Source organism: Mastigoproctus giganteus, chromosome 5, assembly GCF_048544385.1.
Source record: "Mastigoproctus giganteus isolate SK-2022 chromosome 5, ASM4854438v1, whole genome shotgun sequence".
Classification (NCBI taxonomy): Eukaryota; Metazoa; Arthropoda; class Arachnida; order Uropygi; family Thelyphonidae; genus Mastigoproctus; species Mastigoproctus giganteus.
This window is the reverse complement of record NC_143579.1, coordinates 209,612,752-209,637,398: the sequence shown is the minus strand read 5'-3', so window position 1 is coordinate 209,637,398 and position 24,647 is coordinate 209,612,752. Positions and strand designations below refer to the sequence as shown.

Below are 24,647 nucleotides of genomic sequence, written 5' to 3'. Positions count from 1 at the left end.
GTCAAAAGCATCATGGAATAGAACAAAATATTCAAAATTAAAAATCAGTACTTAAAAACATTATGAAAATGAACAAAATATTCAAAAGCATCATGGAAATTAACAAGATATTTAAAAAATACTAAAAAAAGGAAATGAACAAGAAATTAAAAAATTAAAAATACTCTAAAACATCATGGAAATTAACAAAATATTCTAAAAGATGGAAATGAACAAGGTATTCAAAAATAAAAAATACTCAAAAACATCATGGAAATTAACAGAATGCTCTGAAAGATCATGGAAATTAACAGAATGCTCTGAAAGATCATGGAAATTAACAAACAATGAACGCGTTTACTTTCACTATCTTTGTCAATTTAGTGATGTCAGTCTCAATTTAAGATCCGGCTAGGAATCAAAAATATAAAAAGGAAACTTCTTTAGGCGATTTCTTCAGAGACAAGGAAACTACTTCAAGAATTTGGTTGCCATAGAAACTAGATATCGGTAATTAGGGTTACGTTTATCGCATTAAGTGACGGGATACTGTTAGGAGGAGGGGAGGGAAAAAAAAAAACTAACCACCAAGGAAAGAGTTTTAGCTCGTTTTCTGCTATTAATATGAGATGTCATTTAAATATGTTGTTTCGTTTTCCATATCTCTAAAATTTATTTTTCTAACGTAGACGTATATTCATGCAAAATGTGAGATTTGATTTTGCTACCTCCCAGAACGAGGGAACGACTATGACAGTGCTTCATTTAAATAAATACATTTAATTATTTAAAAAAATATATTTAAAAATACCAAAACTATATTTTGGTATTTTTAAACGTAGTTTTTAAATAAATTATGGAAAGAAGTATTCTCAAAAACACATTCTTAATAGACAATAAGTTCTGCTTTAAGATGAACAGTGTGGATTAAAAAGTTGAATATCTATTATTTATAAAATCAACAACGATATTTGATTAATTTAGGCTGGTACAGAAACTATAAGCGGCAAGCACATCAATCTTTCGAATATTTAAATACGCATTAATTTACCCTATTCTCACAAGATGGCAGCACAAAACACAGCAGAAGTTTCTCATCCGTTTCTCAGCCATAATCGAGACCACCAGGTCACAGCACTTAACAGTGAACAGCTATTCTGTTTCACCTTTATATGATCGTCAAACACATCGTCACCACAGTGATCAAGTTTTATAAGGTATGCCGTACTTCCTTGATGGGACAATAGCGTTCTCGGGGCTTTTAACGGAATAACGATCAGGAAACTGGTAAACGAAAAAGCGTGTCAGGATTGACGACAAACTATCAGCGGACCAAACGCGCCGATTGGCGTTGCGTTATCTGCAAGTAGTTGTTGGTTTTCTGTTCTACATTTACGACGAGCAAAGTCCACCAGAGAGCTGAGCTATGGCTTAATATTCCTTCCTCCAAGTATTCAGTCAGTGAGTTGTTACTGTGAGTGACTTTCGGGAGATTTGGACTGAGGATAAACCAAAGCGTACCGCATCCCAAGGAAAGGTAAGCATTAACTCCTCTTGGTCCACACTGATCACATCAATCTATCCATCACTATTCGGAACACGAAAAGAAAGACAGGCTCCAATTTTCAACTTGTCTAGTTAGCTTTCAGTATTGCCGGTTTGAATATCATCCCGTTTTTCTACCTGAGTGGCAATACTCATCATAACGAATCTCTTCACACTGACCGAAGTTCTAAGTACCACGTGACTATCACCCTGCAAAAATCTGAAGATTGACAAAAATCCCTCTGCCAATCTACCCTTATTCTTTTTCTTGTCAGTTCCTTTATAGCCCGATTGCATATCTGTTGACTCATGTCAGATGTGTGCTGCCTAGAGAACTCGTCTTTTCAATAGAATATTATTTCTCTACGTATTTACCTATTCATCTATATGTACATTCTAAGAAAAGTGTCCAATGCTAATTTTCAAAATATCCCATCTTTTTAAAAGCCACAACTAACACAATAAATTTGTAGTTTTACGTGCATTTTAATTCAAAGTGGAAGAGGACATTACCTACCTTTGCCAACACCTAGATTAGAAGATCGGCTGTCGCTGTTTCAAAGGTGGTTTCAGTTTTTTTTGAACTTGACACGATTTTCCTAACATCCAGAAACTTTGACAAATGATCAACAGAAAAATTCTATTAAAAAATAGAGAGAGGAGGAAAGGTAAAAAGTAATAAAACAGACTCTAAATGCTACAATATTTTTACTTCTGACTTTTAAGAAATTACTGAAATTTTAATAATATACAGACTACTAATAATATCTTCATTATTTCTTTACAATTTTATTAATCTCTTCAGCACTTTCCATTTTAATGTTTTCGACATGGTTCAGACTCATTGATGTTCTGACTATTCTACTTCAACACATCGACTTACATTTCCATTTTATATAGGATAACTAGCATAAAAGTCGGTCTCAAGTCCATTTGAGAATCAAAAACTGTAAAAAAAGACGATTAGGCAACGAAGCAGCTAAGGCTATGAGGCATCGGTACATTGTGTCAATAAATTATGTGTATTGTATGGTTGCTTTTTCTATTTTATTCCAAACTTTTTAGAGAACCAAAAACGATTAAAAAAATGGTTTAAGGTGTAAAAAGACGCATGCGTTGTCTTGTTTTGGAAAAGTCACCGTGCAGCTAAGGCCATGAGGCATAATTATACCGTGTTTGCAAATTATCTGTATTGTATAGTTGCTTTTTCTGTTTTATATCAACTTTTTTAAAACTTGAGAACAAAGGAAACTGTAAATAAAATAGCATAAGCTGCAAGCATGGTTGACCTGTTTTAGAAAAGGCACTGAGACAGCTAAGGCCATGAAGCGTCAGCATACTGCCCAAGACCGACTAACTCGGCCACGTTGTGATAGGCCACGCTCGAGAAAGGATTCGGATACCAGCCTTTTTGACACTGTGCTAGTACAAGGGCGTTAAAAAAAAAAAAGGAAATCCAATATATACAGCTACAAGTTTATCTATCTATCTATTAAGCATATCTATAACTGATCTGCCACTATAAATCCATTGTGCCCTTTTGTTTATATGAACTGCGCAATGATTAAGAGCGTTCAATTAGTGTTGACATGTACTTAATTCGCTCTTTCGTTCCAAAGGAGTGGAAGGTTATGTTTTTTTCGTTCTAACAACGCTCACTCACACGCGAGCGCGCGCACACACACACACACACACACACACACACACACACACACACACACACACACACACACACACACACACGCGCACAATCGGTGGGTGTTTTCCACATGTACGAAGTTATGGCTGTAAGATCTGCAGTCGATTACCATAAACGAAATCCAAAACACGTTTCGCGACCTACTTTAGTCTTCGCAATGAAGCAAACAATCCCATGTTCAGAGAACGCCACACGGTCATTCGTCGTAGAAGATTAGCTGGCGTAATGGTCTAGTTGCGTGCTGAATATTCAGGAGTAGGAGGAAGAGACGATGTAGTGTAATTGTTTAGTTACATAAGGCACAACCCGTCCCTGAGGACCATCGATCAGCGAGAGTCTGAACGGTATCCGTGGACTGACCGATACAAGTAATGGATCAGGTGAGTTTGGATGATGGTATTTATACTAGAAGATAGATGAATGAATCTTGCCGGTGTGTGGTCTAAGGCGTATATGACAAAGGATTATAACATGTCGGTACGTTGCTATAAGATCACTATTTAGTGATACAAATATTTGTCTTTATAAATTAGTATATAAAATAAAAGATATTTCTGACCTCAAATACGCAAAAAAAAAATCGAAAAACTAGCCAATCATCAAAATCATCAAATAACTTCATGAACTTTTTGTACCTTGTAACTATAAAATTATTTCTAGTTATCTTTCAAAGTTTAAACAAAAAAATTTTTAAGGTGTGATCACTTTTTATCCCGCAAACATTAAATATTAATTGGCTTCCTAAATCTGAAACATCAATTAATTTTCCTATGACCAATTAACTTTCTAATTATCTGATGTTAGCTAGTCATTTTTCGAAATTGGAAAATTAATTAACTTTCAAATTTTCGATCTTTTATCATTTCCTAAGGGCGTGCGATAATAACCAGAATATCTCGCGAGCAGCTGCTCTTTCATATTTAAATAGTGTGAGAAATTCTTTATGAATGTCTTTAAACTACCTGAAGTTTTTATTCGCACGTTGCAGGATATCTACGTTGGTCCCCTACGTCCCCACCAAAGATTTTGGTTTCGGAATTTCATTCAAATAAAATGCTAATCGAAACATACTAAATTATTCATAAAATGCGAAAAAATGCATCGTTTATAAAATAATATGAAAATTAAAAACAATAAAACATAAAGTCTTAAAACTAACAAAAACAGGACAAGTAGAAACAGAAGCAGAGACAACTGCATCCGAAATGAGAATCTTATTTACATAATTACAGTAATTATTATTGATTATTCCAGTTAATTAGGTTTCGTAAACTTTTTACTTTTCTTTAAATCGAAGATTCTATTTGTTGTACTGTTTACATATCGATTTTCTTTTATTAAACCCTCAAATTGTCGCACACCAGAGGGCGTGCAATAATTAGCTTAAGAGCCGAATAAGGTATTTTGTTGTGATCCAAAATGTTTCTGAAAACCTCATAAAAATAGTGAAATTATCTCTAGAACTGTCTCAAAAATTCGATTGGTTCTGGTCGGGGACTTCCGTTGACCATCCTAAAAACAGTGCTCGTTTGCAACGGGAATTAACAGTAAAGTGCCAGGGCCGGGTCCTAGAGTTTCGCGATCCCTAATGCGAGAATTAATATTGGGGAAAAGAACGGCCTTGCTTGGATTTAGGGGTCCCCCTTCGTTGTAACCTGGGATCCATTTCCGTCCGGTCCTAAATACATTTCATCCCCCTGCTCCAAGAATCGGCCAGGAATAGTGTTTTCGAACGTTCTTCAGATATGGACTACTTTTATATTTGAGGCAGAAATAATTGTATTTAAAAAAATTTTAATTTTAGGAAGGATATTTTTATCCTTTCTAAAATAATCCTTCCTTGTTTTAGGAAGGATAAAAAAAATTTAAATACAATGATCGTAATTAACATGTTTTAACAAAAACGTTCTGTTTCATTGTATATTCCTAAGGGAGAATAATTTCTTAAGTTACGCAAACAAAAGGTTGGGAAACACTAGGATAAAGGTTAGTCGTGGACTTCATTTCTAGTGTTATGGCTTAATAGATAAAGCAGAATATTTGTTCAAAGCAAATCGTACGACGAAAATTGTTAAATGAATTTTAAAAATCGTCTCCAAGAAAGTCAAGGGGCCAGATCAATGTGTGGAGTTTCTTTACTCAGTATGGATCCAGTTATACTCGGAGAAGATCGTGTTAATGCCGAACGGTATACTGAGCATTAATAAAAACGTTCTGGCTGTTCCAACAAGCCAACGCGCCGTGTCACATAGCAAAAAAAAAAAAAAAAGTGGCAAGCTGCATCATCAGACCTCAACCCAAAAGAAAATATTTGTTCCAGTATTGATTTTTTAATCTTTTCTTCAGTTGGTATTAGTAGTGGCAAATGGTACAAGAAAACAATGTGTGCTACAGCAACAGGATCTAGAAAATTTGGGCAGATGGGCTGAGAAGTGGCAACTGAAGTTTAACATTGACAAATGCAAAATACTGCATACTGCATATGGGCAGAAGTAACCTCAGAAGAACGTACCAACTGTGTGGTACTACACTTAGGGTGATAGAAAATGAAAAAGACCTGGAAGTGATTGTGCAGTGAGATATGAAGTTTTTTGAGCAATGCAGACAGGCTGCCAGAGCAGGTCATGGTGTATTGTCAATGATATACAGGAATTTTGCTAGCAGGGAAAAGGAGGTGATTATCCCTTTGTATAAGGCAATGGTCAGGCCACGTCTTGAGTACTGCAAACAGGTCTGGAGGCCTTATTTTAAGAAGGATGTAGAGTTGCTTGAGCGAGTACAGAGAAGGGCAACAAGATTGGTGAGGGGAACGACGGGGTCATTTTACCAAGAAAGGCTTAAGTTCTGCAAATTTCAGCGGCTGGAGACTAAGAACCTGCGAGATGAACTGATTAAGGTGTATAAGGCCTTGAATGGGTTGAGCACACTGAATTCTGGTGGGATTCTTCGGATTGCTCAGATTACGAACCTGAGGGGACATAAATTCAAATTGAGGAAAGACAATTGTAGAATAGACGTGCGGAAATTTGCCTTTAGCCAGCGGGTGGTTAATTTCTGGAACAAACTTCCATCTGTCGTTGTGGAAGTCGATAGCCTAAACAAATTCAAGGAGGAACTGGACACACTTTTAGAGGGAATGGTTGTGTGAATATTTTTTTTTTTTTTTTTTGGCTGATGCTACATAAGCTCATACGCTTGCTTTCTTGCATCACATGCCTCTAGTCTCTTCGTTCGGCCTGTTCTCTTTTGAGGGTATATGGACTCAATATGAATATTGCTATTAGAGAGAAGTATCATACGGGCGTAAAATTTTAGGGGGCAACGATGAAGTTCGACCGCACGTAGCCCAATATGTACAAACAGATTCTATAGGAACATTTTCGGGACTACATAATTCCCAGCCACATTCTAGGATTTTTAACAATATCTTACGTGGACTTTTTTCTTTTAATCATTGAGTTAGTTGAACTCTCATGTTTACTACATCTTCCAGATCGCTTGAACCGTTAAAAAATGCGATTATCCAGAGAGGCGTCAGACATTCTTGAAGGTACGCCTGCAGGCTGTATTAGAAAATTATTCCGCATAGGCTGTAAGTCATAAACGCTAGAACCAGGATGGGCAATCATTTTTTACGTGCGTGGCGAGGACAAACAGGAAGATTTCGACGTAACCTCGTACCAAAGTGTCTTGTGAGAAAAATTCTACAGTTAGAAAATGGCTATCTTCTGAACTTATCAGGATAAATTCAGAAAAAGAAAAAGCAAAATCAAGAAAATCGTATTAGAATATTACAATAAACTCTCTGTAATATTAGAATATTACAATAAACATTTCTGTTTATAGCGCTCTACAGCTTTTTAATGCTCTTTCCTTATGGTTCCATGCCAATCCCATGAAGCGCCGTGCATTTTCTAATTGAATTTCATTAATGGCAGAATTATATGTTAATACTGCATTTATAATACTAGAGATATATTTAATTTAATTTAATACAATCCTTTTAAATTATTTCATTCTTTTTAAAAGCATGCAAAAAAACAAGCACACTATGATATTTTAAGTATGCAAGCTTTCAACTTAAATATAAATACTACACAAAAAAAAAATCAAAATTATCTATCAAACTATTGGCGAAATATGAAAAAAGCTCAAAAAGGGAGGTCCAATTTCTAGCTTATAGTGCTCTTTAGGGCCAGTCCCCTAAGGTAGCGATATAAAGGACGTTTTATGTATATGACAGTTTAAAGTGTGCAGAATGCAGATATACACACTCTCACAAACTACCATTTAATTTTAATGACCATCCGATTAGCCAGCGCCCTCGTGGGTAGCACAGTTGTTAAAATTGCTGTCCTCCCAGACACCTGGTGGAAAAGACCTGAGTTCGAGTCCCATCGATAACGTGGGGAATTTTTATGGGCCTTTTTCACAATTTGGCTGAGTTAGTCGGTATGGTTTGTTTGTTTTTTCCCAGAAACTCGAGTTTTCCGTCCAGCAAACAGAAAATCGACCTCAGAAAACACACAATTTACAGACAATATACACGGAGCAACATGGCCTTAGTCGTCGATGCTCCTAAAACCCAACAACAACAACTGCTTAGCTAACTTATTCTTTAAGATAAAAATGAAGAGTTCTTTTTTCATAGGCTAACCGACATGGGAAAATCCCAGGTTCTCTCGAATTCTAGTCGAACAGAAGCCAATTTAGAAACTGATAAAGGGTCAAATTATCAATAATGTCTGAGCATCGCCTGGAGCCATATTTGGTTGCTACTCGAGGAGTACTTTTGAAGCCCCTGAGCTAGAACATCACATGAGCATACTATGAGCCTATGTGCAAGACCTCAGAAGAGAGTTTGCGATTAATGACGTATTTTAGACATGTTTAACCGAATTCATGATTTCCAAGAGTAGATCAGTTTTGTTTTTTTGTTTTTTTTTTTTGCAGTTCTTGTTTCTTTTGTGTGTTTGTGCTTTCTTTCGACCTCAGGGTAGATAACAGTTTCTAAATATAACTTTGTGAAAGAGTTCATAATCCAAGTCAGACAGTTCTTAGTGTAAGTATTTAGAAATGATTACTCTAGCTGGAAAAATGCTTTAATGCACCAAGTTCTAGATACTGTCTATAAACAGTATCTAGAACTTAATAGTCGATGCGTCATGAAAACTTACAGATTCCAACTAACTTATCCATTGATCTATTAGGTACTTGTTTATACGGGTATGTTTACTCCAGTAAATCAATTGTCTTCAGTGTTGGCCTCTGGTTGGTTAGTTGCGGAATTGATTGTAGGAACCAGTAAAATTGCTCTGGCACTATAACACCCGATTAACTTGAGCATCAGTTTAAGCTATCCACTGAACTATATTTCGAATGGCAAGTTACTTTTAACTCGGTATTTAAACCAGGAAGATTACAGTGGAAATCTTTAATTTTGCGCCAATAACAAAAAGAAAAGAAAAAAAAAGCTAGGACTTTGATGAAGCAGCCCCCTTACCACAAAAAAAAAACTTAAAACTAAAATGAATAACAAAAACCAATACAGGATTTCCAGGCTAAATACAGCAAAGGTATTTGAAAGTTAAAATATCAGTATTTAAAGTTCCAAACTGAATTAATATTTATTAGAAAAGTAATTTTCTGTTTGAAAGTTAGTGCTTCAAGTTAAGATGTTGACAGAAAATCTGAAAATTGCACAAAGCTGAAGTTTAGCGATACCTAGTAAGCGTTGAGGGGTTAATTGATGCTTGAAAGTGTTTACAATTAGAAAGCTAATAAACCTTTAAAATCCGGAAAGTGATTAAAGTTAATTAATGTTTAAACTACTTTAGTCCACTAAGTTAGACAGCTGATACTTGATGTTAAAAGGTTATATATATTTAATATCATTTAATACTGTTTCTAACTCTGTGTATGCCTCCAGCATCCCAAGAACTTAATGAAATCCCCATGGAGCAGGGATATTTATGAGCATCATACGATCGATGCTTGACATACAAAGTAGTTAATCACAACTCTAAGAGCGAAACAGAATTACTAATCTCCATCTGATAATAAACAAAATACATTTTTGGCAAAATTCGATTATTCAATTACTTTTAATTGTATTAATATTTTCTGTTATAATTAGATATCGTGGTTTTGACTGGAGCATGCAATCTATTTGATTCGATGATAACGCTATTTGTAGATAGTTGAGGAGAACAGTAACACTTCAGCTCACTTTATAATCAATACTCGTATACGAATGCTTTCGACTGACACTAATTGGAATGAAAAGTTGTGTTCGTAAGCATGAGTGGGTTTTAATAGTGGACTTAGAGTGGAATTTTTGCTACAGAGCATTTATCTTAATGACAGCATCCAGATGGACGAATCTTAACGATAATATTGATCTCTCTTGGCATTTACAAACGATGAGGATTATCTTCACACTTTGAATGCTATTTATCTAGCTGAACTATTTTACTAGTTTCGATTCAGTTACTGTTTTATGAGCACGTTTCACAAATCAGTAGAGCGCGTTTATCCGTCCGTCTGTCTATACTCCCAGTGGACAGATTTTCATAAAACTTTATATTTGGGTTTTCAGAAAGATTTGTGAAGCCGTCCCAAATTTCATTAATATCGGACCAATAGAAAATCGGTAAATTTTTTCCCTAATTTTAAAGTTATTGCTTACATAAATGGAAGCATATTTCGATGTTTGGGCATTATTCGATAAGGAAAAGCTAAATCGATGCCAGATTTTTCGTGTAGTTGATGTTTTGATAGTTTTTGGGAAGGTTCTAGGATTAATTCCAATTGGACAGTCACCCTCCCCCAATAAATAAATAAATAGATATTCTGTTTATAATCCGGGACGACCACAAAGTCAGAGGACTTCACGAGATAGAAAGAATGCAGAAACAGCAGTCACAGGGTTGAACCAGGGTCATTCAAAGCACATGTACTTATGCAACCTCGCGATTGATCACTCGGCTACGGCTTTAGCATATTAAAGCATTCCAGAGAAAGAAAAGATGGCTTGACACCAAATTTAAAGGATATGTTCTTCTGTTGGTCCATGGAGAGGTTTTAGGTACAATACCGATTCTACAGCTCTACATTTTCTCCTCACTACATAAATATTGAGATAAATTTGGAACACCAGCTCTGATCCTTTTCAAATTTTCGGGAAACTACGAGGGGTTGGTAAAAGAGTTCTAACAACAGAGCATATAAATTTTATTAATAAATTATAGGATAGGTTATTTTAATATTTTAATTTCTTATAAAATAGCATGAAAAAAATTGTATGTCAATACCCAATGAAGTTTTCTGAAATTAATTTTTTTATGGCTTTAGGTAGAAGAAGAATGAATATCCAACAAGTTGACATTATTTAGTAATGAATTTTTGATCAAAGAGGACAGAAATCATGGAGAAATCCATGAAAGAATGACTAGAATGTTTGGGATGTCGCACTCAATTATGCTAGCGTTTCAAAATGGTTAGCAGAGTTCAAAAGAGGACGGGGGTTAACTGAGGATAGCTTAAGGTCTGGTGGGCCAACTCAAGCAGTCAATTCTGAAACAATTGCCATCGTTGAAGGAAAAAAATTAGAAAACAGAAGAACCAAAATGCCTGAAAGTGAAAAAAAGTACTTAACATTTCATATGAAAGCATTTTAACAATAATACATGAGCATTTAGGAAAGTCCAAAATTTGTGCAACATGGGGTTCCAAGAAACCTTTGCATTCCCGAAATCATCAGACGGTGGAATCATCAAAAGAGAATTTAAAATTAATTCCTGCTAATCCTGATAGATTTTTATCCCGTTCCGTGATTAGTGATGAAACTTGGCTGCATTTTATGATCCTGATAAAACCACAATAATAGGGGAAAATTATGCTAGCATTATACCAAAGTTAGCTGCAATTTGAGAAAAAAAAAAAAAAAAAAAAAAGACGAGGAAAGTTAAGTTATCGAATTTTGCTTATCCATGACAATGCCCTCGTGAAGAAAGTCCAGAATGCACAGGCTAAAATCCATAAATACGGATTTGAGCAATTAAATAATCAACGGGTACAACTCAGATCTGGCCCCGAGTGACTATTATTTGTTCAGAAACCTCAAATCTCATCTTAAACATGATGACGAGGTAAAAGAGGCTGTGGAAGTCTGGTTTGATGACAAATCTGAAGAATATTTTTGAAAGATTAAACCATTTGCAGATTAAATATAATAAGTACACTGAAATTTGGGGTGAATACACTGAAAAAGTAAAAAACACGCAGAATTTTGTACCTCTGTCTTTTATATTCCGTTCTCAGAACATTTTGACCACACTTCGTATTTTAGAACATTCCTCTAGACTTTTATACCAAACATCATGTTAACAGATTAACCCATATTCTCTGTGCACGCCCCCTATCCGCCCCTATCTAAAATAAAGAAATAAATAGAAATAAATAAAAGCTCGATAACCAACACGTTTTTTTTTTTTTTTTTAAGAAACACTTCTTATGTACAGTTCATAATCGAAATAATAATAATACAAAATGTTATACAAATATTGAAATGTAATTCATGCGTACATTATCATATACTGTATATTCAATATATGGACTGGTATATTGTCAATAAACAGAAACAAACGTTTTTTGTTGTTTAACTATATTAAGATTCACCAATGCGACAAAGTCTCACGAAAGTACCTCATTAATCCTAAGCCTAGACGAGAATCTCTAAGAAAACAAAAATCAGGAGAAGAAACGAGGAAATTTTGTTCAAAAATGTTGAATCTATGAAGGGTGACAAAGATAACTAGTTTTCCAAGGACAATTGAAAAAAAAAAAAAAAAAGATAATGCAATTTTCTAAGGCCGTACGTTGCTATTATGGTATATAATGACTTTCGCACAGATAGCAGGAAACCCATATGAATGGATGAAATGCTTCCGACATGAACTCTAATCAAATATATTCCGTCTATCCACATCACAACAACCTTCTCTGTCCCAATATCCAATAGAAACAATTACTATAACTACTGATGAACTATTCCACTAAAATGGTCATTGATTTATCCGAGAAAAAATTCTGCATGCTCTCAACTTATTATCGGTCATAATACTAAAGCAACAAACATGATCTGGTGTTGCTGCTATCCAAAAGTTTTAGGAATCTGCAATGAACGTTAAAGGATTCCTTTTTTAGATGGTTTGATTTTAGGCTTGGAGTGATGTACCCATGAATTGCAGCCATGGACACTCAGGGACGGATTTACCAATAGGCAGAATGGGCAAAGCCTGTTTAGATGGTTTTAGGTGAGTCGCTGGAGCAATCTATTAGCTTTTCGTAATTGGATCCAAGTAAATGTACATTTTAGTAACATCTGCTATCAACAGAATAGGATTTATTCTAGAAGCGAGGCGAGACGAGTCAAGTGAATAAAAATAAGTTCTATTCACTCGCCTACTTTCTTTCTTCCCACACTGTTTACTAAGCGCTTGAACATTCGCGTAGCATTTCAAATTCAGCTTATGGCTCGTGTAACTTTAGTGATTTTGTATACGTTGAAAAAAAAATGTCAAAACGGGTTGAAGACACCACTGTGAAGTTCGTGGAATTGCATGAGGGAATACGAAGGTTTATGAAATGCATGCATTTTACAGCATCGAAATAAGAAAATCCCAAATCCTCCTGCACACGCATAAAAACTTGAGATTTTTCACATGCGAAGGATAAAAATCACCCCACATGAATATATTTACCTTAAATTAGAATGCTAATCACAAAATATATGTATGGACTTAAAAAGGGTAGGCATAAACACAGGAATAAGCATAATAAAAAAATAAAATAATTACAATAATCAAACTCGGGCATATAGTCTACACAAAATATCAACAGATATTCTTTACAAATAATTTTCAAGCGCTAGTTTGATCTATTTTCCCAACATTAATTAATTCCAAAATGTTGGAAATGACACACGTGTAGAATAAAGTTTACACAGGTACTAAACAAATATGCGTTTACACGGTAATTCTCAGGGAAATTCAAGAAACTCCACCTCACCCCGCCTCTGGATGTTATAGATGGAAATTTTCTGGCAAGGTACTGAAGAGCGTGAAAAGCTATGTCTGCATGTTTTGTTGAGTATTTACCCCAGTGTGTGTACTCCCAGATTAATATCCATTTCCTAGCCGAGATTTTTCTTTTCTTTCTTATTCATCTCTTCTACAAGAGTGTACATGTACAGTCTGTAGACTTCCGTGAAATTTTATATTTGGCTCTTTTAGAAAGATTCGTCGAGTCCTTCCAAAGAAAGGGAAGCTCCCATGCGCCAAGACAACCAGATACTTTTGCATGGTCCTGAAAATAGTAGCATGGATTGGTTGAGTATGCGTATATTATCTTAAACATGACTGACCGTCCATATTGCAAAGTTTTTACGACATGGATGGGCAGTCATGCAAAAAGATAACAGAGGCATATCCACTTTTCAACCTGCCTATCAAGTAGGATCAGGCTGAATACTTTAACTCAACAGATATTGATTTAAAATATATTTTCCTGTGGAATCTCGGATTTAGTAACGGATCTAGATTTAGTAACCACAGATCAAAGTCTGTTTATTTATTATTACTATTTGTTGCCAATTTGTCCTGAATTTCAATTCAAAGTCAATTATTTATTTTATTATTTTTTTTTGACAATTACAAAATCCTTTTTTTTTTTCGTTTGACAATTTCTTTGTCCTGCGCGCAAACACACACAGAAATTTTAGTTCTGCTTGAATTGCAATTTCTAATGGTGCATTATTTCCAGTTCCGGATGTATTTGCAGTGCTTGAGAAGTTCTACACGGGTGCTGATAAAGCCCAACCACTTATTGAATGACGAGAATGCAATAATCAGTCTTCTCTCCTAAACTGTTAGCAAAACTAAGTTATTCTTCTGCTGACAGCTTTTCTGTAGCTGTCAGTGGAAATGATGTAAAGAATGTGAGCGTTTTATTTTTATCACACATCCGCCAACAAGACCATTTTAAGTATTGTGTGATGTAATAAGCATGAAAAGTTCTGTCAGCACTCTAGTGTGAAATAAAATATTGTATATATACAACAACCAAGGTCTGGGCAGTCAGGTATTCACACGTCATAGGCTATCCAAGGTGATCAGGACAGCAAAAATTCTTTAAAAAAATGATAGGACGTTATGGGAAAACACCATCAATGTTTTAAGCTTAACAAAGTCACTATCGCTGATTTAATTTTCTAATTACAAAAACATATTAAGAATTCATACAGAATCTGCAACTTTTGATTATATGGAAGATAATTAATCATCTGAATATAAATACTTCATCCCAAAGAAGTTTTACACACGGTGTATTTGGAAACATTAAACATACATTCGTACGACACGCATGGAGTGATTTAACCTCTGCTTTTTATCTCAGTTTCTATCAGCCGACCTTGTACTCAGTACTATTATGGGGAAGATGGAAGCGGACTTCGCTGGTCTTATCTCCAGCAGAAGCCTGTCAACATCAAACAGATTTTATCACTTTCTCGAAAACAATAAGTTACCTCTTAGTAACAGAAATATGCGCCCTTCCTGCCTTAAAATTACCAGCAATCTTCCCTTGGTAACGTTAAAAACAGTCATCTTCTGCATTGTTCATGAAGTGGGAGTGACTGTGAACTGTTGTGAATCCTTACAAATGCTGCTTCCAACTGCCGTGTGTGTTTGTGTGGCAACCATACAGTGCGCGCACATCTGAAACTTCCCGCTGCTGAAGGAGTTTTCAGATGAAGAAATATGCAGATAAACCAGATACACAGTGGAATGTGGTCTTCCTTATCGAAGTGTAAAACCATGAAATTAAAGTAAAGCAGATAAAGTTCTCCTGGAGACAGAATTATTTCGCATATCGAAACGGATTTCGCAACATTTTCGGATGCAGTGTTTTAATTGTCAGTTGGTAGAAAACATGTACTTTATTTTCGCACACGTATTGGTGAAATAAAATTAAGAGTGATCCCCGGGAAAGTAGTTTGAAATAGTCAATCGATTAATTAATACAGTTTCTCTTTTCGAAACCAACGTTCCATTGGTGATTTCTCAAAACAAATTAAGCCTAATCAAATAAAAATTCACTTTGAACAAGCTACCTCTTCTAGTATCAACATACTTAAATGTGTTATTCCAATTAAAATGCAACCCAGTTCGCAAAAGAACTAAATAAATTTAATTAAAATTGTTACAGAAAGCTAAATGTATCTACCTTGTTTTGGTAGATATGCATTCACTCTTTTTAGTTTGTTGAAATCAGTGTTACCCAACCTTTTTCGACCCAACGCCCCCTTACAAAATTTTTTTCTGCCCAACGCTTCCCTCAGATTAAGTATATGCCAATGCTTTCTATTCTTCCCTTAAAATATGATTAATGCATAAAAGGTATTTTCAATGATTATTACTGATTGTTTTTATCATGCCTTTTTATTGCACTTAGATTACAAGTTGAATTCTTAGTATGATTTATTAATATACATACATAGTTATAGAAAAGTAAATAAAATGAGATTTATTATAAAATACTAGTGTGATCCTTGAGCTTGATGAGTTTTGGCTAACTTCGCAATATCTGGAGTATACTTGGATAGTAATATTCTTAAGTCACCATGACTAACAATATCCAAACGGTTTCGATTCTTCACTAGTATGTGATTCACTGCACTAAATCCTCGTTAGACAAGATAAGATGGAAATGCAATATAAAGAAGTTTTGCTTTTCTCCATAGAGCAGAAAATTTCAAAATTTCACATGATGTTTTAGCCAGATGACTCTGCTGTCTGCAGTAGTCCTCTGCTGTTGAAGATTTGTTTTGATTCTTCATCATTTTGAAGCTCAACAATTTCTTCTTGCAAACTTAAGTTCGTGGTCTTCTGTTTTGCAAATGAATGGATTTGTTACTCAGACAAGTATTTCCAAATCAATAAAATCTTTAAAGCGATTCTCAAAGTTACTTTTCAGTGACTGCAGATGTAAGCAATATTCTTCCAACACACAGTCTAAATAGGATGTTTTTATGCTGCTCATGGTAGGAAACTGCAAAAAACCTCTTCTGCCAATGTTATGTTTAAACAACTCCAACTTCGTGATGAAAGTAAATATTGCAGTTTCTGCCTTAGCTAAATTGAAATTATCACCCTGAAGCTGCATATTCAGCATGTTCAGATGCAGTCAAGACAGCATTGGAACATTACCTAGTGCCGGAGCTTGACTAATATCCCCATTCCTTGATATGACACTGGCCGCTATCAGAATTTCTTTACTAAAGCGCACACATTTATTTATAGTGTTATATATACACTGAGTGATCACTGAATTATGACCACCTACCTAATATTTCGTAGGTTCTCCTTTTGCCCTCAGTATAGCAGCTATCCGAGGCACTGATTCAACAAGATGTCGGAAGCGCTCGAGAAGTATGTCCAACCAAGCTGTGTATAAACGCCTCATATGCCTTTCCATAGTCCCACAAGTGCTCTATGGGATTTATATCGGTGGAGTTCGGAGGCTAATCGATATGCTGGAAGTTAGATCTGTGTTCCTCAAACCATTCCTACACAACAAGTGCACGATGGCTCGGCGCATTGTCATCTTGGAAGGCACCATCGCCATTCGGGAAAAAGTGTAGCATAGCGGGGTGTACACAGTCAGCAAGCAGTTTACAATAGCGAAGACCACTGATACGTTGTTCCACATGCAACAGGGGTTCAAGTTCCTGCCAGTGAAACATGCCCCACACCATACAACCGCCTCCACCGGCCTCCAATTTTGATGCCATGTTTGATGGATCAAGAGCCTCATGTTGTTGACGCCAAATCCGTACACGATCATCCACGGTGTGAAGTAAATAACGTGACTCATACAACCAGCACACCTTCCAGTTTTAACTTGCATGCTCAACTTGCATGCTCTTTGTACCAGGCGAGTCTGTTACGCCGATGAACCTTGGTTAAGAGAGGATGACGTAGGGCTTGTCTGCTGGTATAGCCCATACGTGCTAGTGTGCGACGCATGGTCATGCCAGATATTGTTCCGGGTTGGCCCATGTTGTATTGGATAGTCAACTCTTCAACAGTGCTCCGCCTGTTCGCCTGTACGAATCGTCGGACTCGGCGCTCACCTCTAACACCAACCTTTCGCTGACCTTTGCAGTTTTGCCGTCGGGTCGTTGTTTGACCATTTTGACGCCAGTCCTGGTACACTTTAAGTACGGCAGCTCTCGAACACCCCACCAGTTCAGACATATGCAGACTAACTTGGGAAATCGAGCCACCAGCTCGTCGAGCACCCACAATCTGTCCTTTATCAAAGTCCGATATATCCTTCCTTTTACCCATCACGCTCGGAATTTTACTACCTACTGAACCACTGATACCTTATCTATGCTATGTAGGTCGACTAACTCCGCGCTCTCGTACCTCACGTGGTCAAGTGTCGCATTCAGTTTTCATAGGGTTGGTCATAATTCAGTGATTACTCAGTCTATATTTATAGAGTTATTTCCATGACTATTAAATACATTCTAACTGGGAACAAAACAGTTTAAAAATTAATGATTTGTGTATTAAATAAAATTAAACTTAAATGCTTCAACTGTCATATCAGACTGCCAAATGTCAACGTCCCCCTAATGAACCCAAACGATCACCTAAAGGTTGTAGTCACGCCCCCCTGAAAGGCTGCAACGCCCCCAAGTTTTACTTAGGGGCGTTACAGTTTCTGTTTACACTACGGAAGGACTACATGGTCAGAAGTTTCTGCTTACACTCCGGAAGGACCACATGGTCAGAAGAGAGGTTCAAAAAATTGAAAGAATACAAGAAATAGCACCCTATTCAGTAGACATGCGGGCTCGAACCACGGTCACTCAAAGTTTACTTCTGTACCCTCGCGCCTGCCCTCGGCCGCAGTTTGATGCACCTCTATGAAGAATATGTTCATCAATGATGCGAATGGAATTCTCATTGTTTTGTTTCCGATTTATTTAGTACAAGCATTTTGGATATTTATTACTCTTGGTATTGCAAAAATTACTTGAATTCAAGGATATGAACACACTAAAATGAACCACGTTGTTCTCAAGAAATGCTCATTTTACGCACCGCACTAATAAATGCTGTACCTCCTAAAACACTATTTTACTCCATATCAAGCCCTCGTAGGTAGCACGGTTGGTAGAATCGCAGTCCTCCCCACACCTGGTGGAAAAGCTCTGAGTTCGAGTCCAGTCAATGACGTGAATTAGTCGGTCTCAGGCTTGTGGGTCTCCCGAAAACTCGGGTATTTCGTCCAGCAAACAGAAAATCGACTTCAGAGCACACATAATTTACAGACAGTATACGCGGAGCAATATGGCCTTAGGCACTCGTTACAACCTCATATCAAATGACACAGCTCTGTTTCCATAATTAACTCAGTATACACCTTTGAATAGGCCTCCGTAGCCGAGTGGTCAGGAGCGGGAGTGCAGTAGCACACGCTCTTTGAGTAGACCGGGGTTCAAGCCCCTGACTGCTAAATACGGTCGATCTGCCAACCCGCGCTGGACCAGCGTGGCAGATTATGGTCCATTTCTCTCAGCATGAATTGTTGAGGAGGCTTCCATCCTGCAGTGGGTTGATAATGGCTGCACTTTACCTTTGAACAATAGGCTGCCTGATAAACTTGCATTTTGAAGTATATTGTGGAAAATTGGGAATTTGTGTACAAATAACACAAATTCCCAATCTTTATACGAAATGTCAAGCAATGTAAACAAATTTAACTGTGGTTTTTATACTCTCTTGGTAGTTGTTCTCAATGATTATGGGGTGAATGGGAAATAAACAGATAACCTCGATTTAATTGATTTAACGAACAAAAACATTTCACTGCCACCACAGTGTACCTTGGTTGTGTTAATGAGATAAGGAAACTTATCTTATTAGCTAATGAGATAGGTTTGAGATTGGGAAAAGCTCATCTGTGCTCTGTTCCTTTATTATAACCCACCTACAGTGTATCATCATGATCCCTATAAAAAGTGGTGAAAAGGGAAAGTGTGTGCATCTGAGTGTTCAGAATTAAAGATCGCAGAGAAGATAGACTCTGGTGAGTCTGTTTTCCGCGCCTGTGAGATACACAGATACTGTTTAACTTTATTTTTATTGTTTCTAATGCATATATATGCAGATTAACTGTTTAAACTTTCAATTATGTGGAGTCCAAATGATATCGTAAAATACAACTTTCGATTTAAAGGGATATTCGAAAATAAAGGGAATCTTCTCCCCCTATTAGTCTGCAAAATCGGGGATTTACTGTAATAGTATGAAACCAGATGCTGAAAATACTCTAAGAATCGAAAACAGAAATATGAAACGTTTTTATCATGCGCTCAAAGTGAAAAAGCAAGAAATGCGATCAAATCTGAACTACCAGATTTCAGCTTCTGTGAGCTTCGCCTGTTAGCTGATAAACCATGGGAACTACTGCCTCACTTCCTTAATCTTATCTGCGACTTGATTCTAGTGTGGCACAACAGCCTAAGAAGTGGAGGTTAATGATAGATCTTACCGCTTCTCGCAGATAAATTGCAAACGAGAGCCGGTCTGAAGTGGTTAAGAATTTCAATTTTAAAGGTCTTTTAATATCAGATAATGATGGAACATGCTTTCCTGCTTACAAGGTTTCACCTCCAAAATCATTATAGCCTTCATAAAATGATTAATCTGATAACCATTTCAAGTAACGAAATTATATAATGAAGTATTTATTTATTTATCGATAGGAGATATGGCGAACCGTAATTATGGTTTAATATGAGTGAATTCACTGAATTATCACTTTCAAATATACTAACTGGCCACTTTTTTAGGACCAGCTTAAGAGCACGTTAGGCCATTTTTTGTTCAGGGTACTGCTCTGAAACGGACATTGTTGAGTTTACGCGAATCTGCGACTTAGCACATATTGCAAAGTATATATTGTCTGCACAAACATGTGTACAAGGGTCGATTTGCATGTTGTGCGGGCTGAAGAACTCGGAATCAGTTATCAGCCTGAGATCAGTTAACTACAGCTCGAATTGAGGAGCCCTTCAGAAATTTCTCCAGTCCATGATGGGATTTGAATGCAGAGCTCTCCAAAAACGAGTGGCAAGTGGTGAAACCACTACACAGCCAAGGAGTGCGCCGCGCTGAAACACCCTGCCATACAGCCTACAATGCTCTTAAAGATAACAAAATTAATTGTTCTTAAAAGATACGTGTGAATGAGCTTTTGCTCAGGTAGCGCACTGTACAAGTAGTGTAGGTTAGTAATGATGATGATGCCACTTAGACATCAAGGGCATTGGATCCCTCGACCCAATATAAAAAAGTTAAACCTAGAAAACTGCTCACTCCGTTGGATGAACGAATTCACTCCTCTGGATGTTCTTAAACAATTCAAAATGAATTGTTGCAGAGACGTAGGTAAAGGAATTAAAATCCTTTAACAATCAGTTGCAGAGGGCGAATACCTCGTAATGTGTAATGTTACCACCATAGACCTGTAGTAGCAACGTCCTTCCCCCCCCCCGTCCATTCTTGAAATAACAGCCATCTTGGAACACCCAACAAGAGTAACTGGTTGAAACCGGTGAAATCCCTTCCCTATTGCTAATGAGCAGAATGCAGTAGGAGTCCCCAAACGTTTGTCAAGGCCAAATGCATACGTCAGACACCACATCGTTGCATTCGTTGTCCTAAATTTACATAAATAAACTCAAACTCACAGGTCTTTTCGCTCCTATTAAAGTAGACAGGCAGTGATAAACAAATGATAACTAACATCACATAGATTAAAATTGATACAACAATACGGCAACACAAGATATACAAGATGACATAACGCTAATAGAAATTAGCGTTATGATGGCAGAAGAATGGTAGGTGTGAGACTGGAAGGATGTATAGCACCTGCTACATCCTCAAAATAACAGCCCCTTTTGCGGTTATCATCAACAGGATCTACTTTATAAAGAAGAGTGTTTTTCCCGTCTGGAGCGACAGTCACAAATATAAAATCTTAAGGAGTACCAGAAAGCTGGATTTCAAACTTCTTGGATATCAGGAGATTTACGTTCGAACAACGTTAAAAGTATTTATAAATAATTTTTCGACAAAACCGATTTCAAATACCCGTCTACCCGCCCTCCTCCCCGAAAGGACATCGAACATCCTCAGGGGTACGCGTGTCACTACTCTACAATATATTAAACGCTAGCTATTTACTTATGCGTTCATTCGTTAGTGTCGCAATACACTTAGATTAATTTATCTAACAAATTTAGTTAACAAAATAAACACACAAAACACAGAAAAACTTTTGCTGTTGTAGGGTTTGAGGTGCATCAGCGACCTAGACCACATTACGTAGTATTATATCTTTAAATTGCGTGTGTTCGATTTGCATGTTTGCTAGACGAAAAATCCATGTTTCCTAAAGAAAAAAAAATATAACCTTCGTCTGAAACAGTTTTCTGGCTGTTGTATAATTATTTGTATAACGTATTTTGCAGTATATTCAACTAAAATGTGCTGAAAGCGCATAAGATATGCACTATAACTATTCATTGCAATATAACTTTAATACAATTACGTGTACTATATTATAATAAAGATATCTTTGTACCTTTGTACAAACACTGGCCAAAAAATCCGAACTTTTGTATTATGACAGGTACAGACAGAAGAAATACAAATAAATGCGAATAAATTCAAATAGATGGAAACAAAATTGATTGAGACGTGGGGTGATGGTGTTTGCCTCGTTGAGTATAAAGACTGCACAAGCTGTTGGACTGCAGTAATCTAAAGCCAGAATGAAGAAAATGCGTGATTTATCAGACTTTGAAAAAGGTCTTATCGTGGATGCACATTTAGCATGAGCCACGATTCAAGAAACTAAATCCATAACTGGTTTCTCGAAAACATCCATCTTAAATGTTTTTAATAATAGGAAAGCAAGCGGTTCTTCCGCATCTCAAAGGCTTAAGTAAATGTGGTAGAAAAACAATTCTTCAAGGATGAAGCCGTTGTACTCTACCGTTGATCTACTGCACCTTGCAACGTTACACGTTTATCCCGAAAGTGACGGCCACTTTATGAATGACAATGACAGAGCATCGTTCCATAATGATTCGGAGAACATGATACGGATTTCCACCATTTTCCCTGGCTCCCACATTCACCTGATCTCAACCCTATTGAGAATATGTCGGATATGCTGGAGAGAGCTATTCAGCAACGAAGTCTTATTTCAACTTTGTCACAGCTACGCGATATTTTGCTGGAAAAACGGTTACAATTAGACCAAAACACCTTAGAGAATCCATTCCGCACCCAACACTTGCTGATATTCGAAACGAAGTAGGCCCAGATTCGATACTGAATAAAAGTTCGTTGGCAACTGTGTGTGTGTACAGTGTCTCCTACTATAAGTGCCTAGTACCTCGCGATGAGAGATATTATATACTAAATTCCGGCACTCCTTTTAGTACATTATTAATATCATCATTCATTCAAATCCTGTTAAAAAAACAATGTCTGCGTTTCTCGATTTTAATCAGAACTAAATTTATGCCAAAACGATTAGCCAATTGTCTAATTACCCGTAATTTAGAATGGCTCGGGACATCCTCCCATCCAGTTTCTGTTGCGGTAATAGCATTATCTTTAAAAATAAAGTGCATGTAAGTAGTTGCTTTTGAACAGAGCACATGCAACAACCGTTACAACATTTTTGAATAAAAAAAAAAAAGCCTCAAATTTGTTTCGAGCTCAAATTTATTTGAGCCGTCGTAGAAGAAGGATTACTACGATCGCTGTCTTCCAACAGTGTGGAAGATGCTTCCGTTCGAGTCCCGTTTAGACGAGAGGAACTTTTCTTCCACAGTGTGGCTGAGTTTTTAGTGTGTAAGCAGGAACATCCACCACAGAATAGACTCAATGCACAAACAAATATACTGACGCTCGTGTCTTTAATTTCCTTGGTGCTTCTAAGCAACTTGACCCTTATTGTCGTTGAATCCTATAATCCTAGCCTCTCTGTAATATTTATTTAGTGTTTTTGGGAGCGTTAGTATGCATGCATAATGTTTCTATTGTCTTCACGATGTCCGTCCTCGTGTAATAACTCTGCTCCCAGATATGAATTTTCATGCAATTTTATATTTGGGCCTTATAAAAAGATTTACCGAGGCATCCAAAATTTCATTAAGATTAACTCAATAGAAATCCTGCAATTATTATTTCTTTTTCCATTCGCGTGTAATAGCTCGGCTCCTAGTGGATGTATTTTCATGCAATTTTATATTTTGAACCTTATAAAACAATTTGTCGAGCCAGCACTGGATATTATGTTGATTGCCATATTTGGTGAAGGAATGAATGCGTAATACGGTAGATATAAAGAAACGAAATCTGCTCGGTTTGCGCATAAAAGTCGTTGCTTTTTGCTCTTTTGCATTCTGTTATATATCGTGAATTATTACTATTTACTAACGCGCCTGAAAGGTAAGGCACTGGGTACATCAACTAACTAGTTAATTTTCTATTTTCAACCATATTTGCATTTGGGTGCTCTCTATACGTAACAAACATTCAGCTGGTAATTAGACTAACAGGAAGGAAAGTTCAAAGACTGCTTTTAACAACCCTGTTGAGATCTCAGCGTATAACATACAGTATCTTCGAAGAGTAATAAGTCTTCCTTAGCGGATCAGCAATTCACACAGTAGTGGTTTCAGTTCCTTTGGTTTCGCATTCCACTAATTTTAATTAATTACGGAAATCGTTATCTTTGCCGTTGGACTATTTCTTCAACCGCACCTAAGCCTCCCCTCTTGGATTGGAATCTGGTTCAGCTGACGCGCAACGATAATGTGTAGGTGGCTCTTGAGCTAACAGTGGTTTTACTTCCTTGCTGCTATATCTCTAACTCCCCTCCCCCAACACACCACACAGCCCGTTTATCCTGTTTACTACAGAAGAGTAGCTGGGGGTGTTTTGGCGATTCGCTGCTCTATGAATGAAACTGCCCAGTAGTACAAGGAGAAAACTCTGCGTTGAGCATTTGTGCGAGAGAAAACCCTATTATGTTGGATGTAATTTTAATATTTCCATTCTTTTTTGTGAATCCCCGCTTTTGACTCGTTGGTCGTTATACAAAAAAATAATAATAATAATAATAATAATAAATAAAAATAAAATAATTGTGCTATTGAACTTGTGCTTGTTTGAGACCATAAAAAATTGTGACTTCTAAAGGTGCGGTTCGTGACTTTTAAGTTTAGGGTTATTTTGGTTTTTATTTGATCGTTTTTAAA

The 24,647-nt window shown here is 36.6% G+C and overlaps 1 protein-coding gene across 5 annotated transcripts in view; it reads left to right on the top strand.

Moving 5' to 3' along the window:
• Positions 1-1,162: 1,162 nt before the first annotated feature.
• The window catches only part of Pka-C1 (Protein kinase, cAMP-dependent, catalytic subunit 1), a 617,895-nt gene continuing 594,410 nt past the window's right edge, over positions 1,163-24,647 (top strand). For 4 of the 5 annotated variants that reach the window (XM_090374349.1, XM_090374348.1, XM_090374347.1 and 1 more), the window contains exon 1: positions 3,453-3,603. The gene's annotated coding sequence lies outside the window, so the exon portion shown is untranslated. Of the gene's footprint in view, positions 1,517-3,452; positions 3,604-24,647 lie in introns of those variants that run through there. The other variant, XM_090374346.1, reaches the window with a different exon arrangement.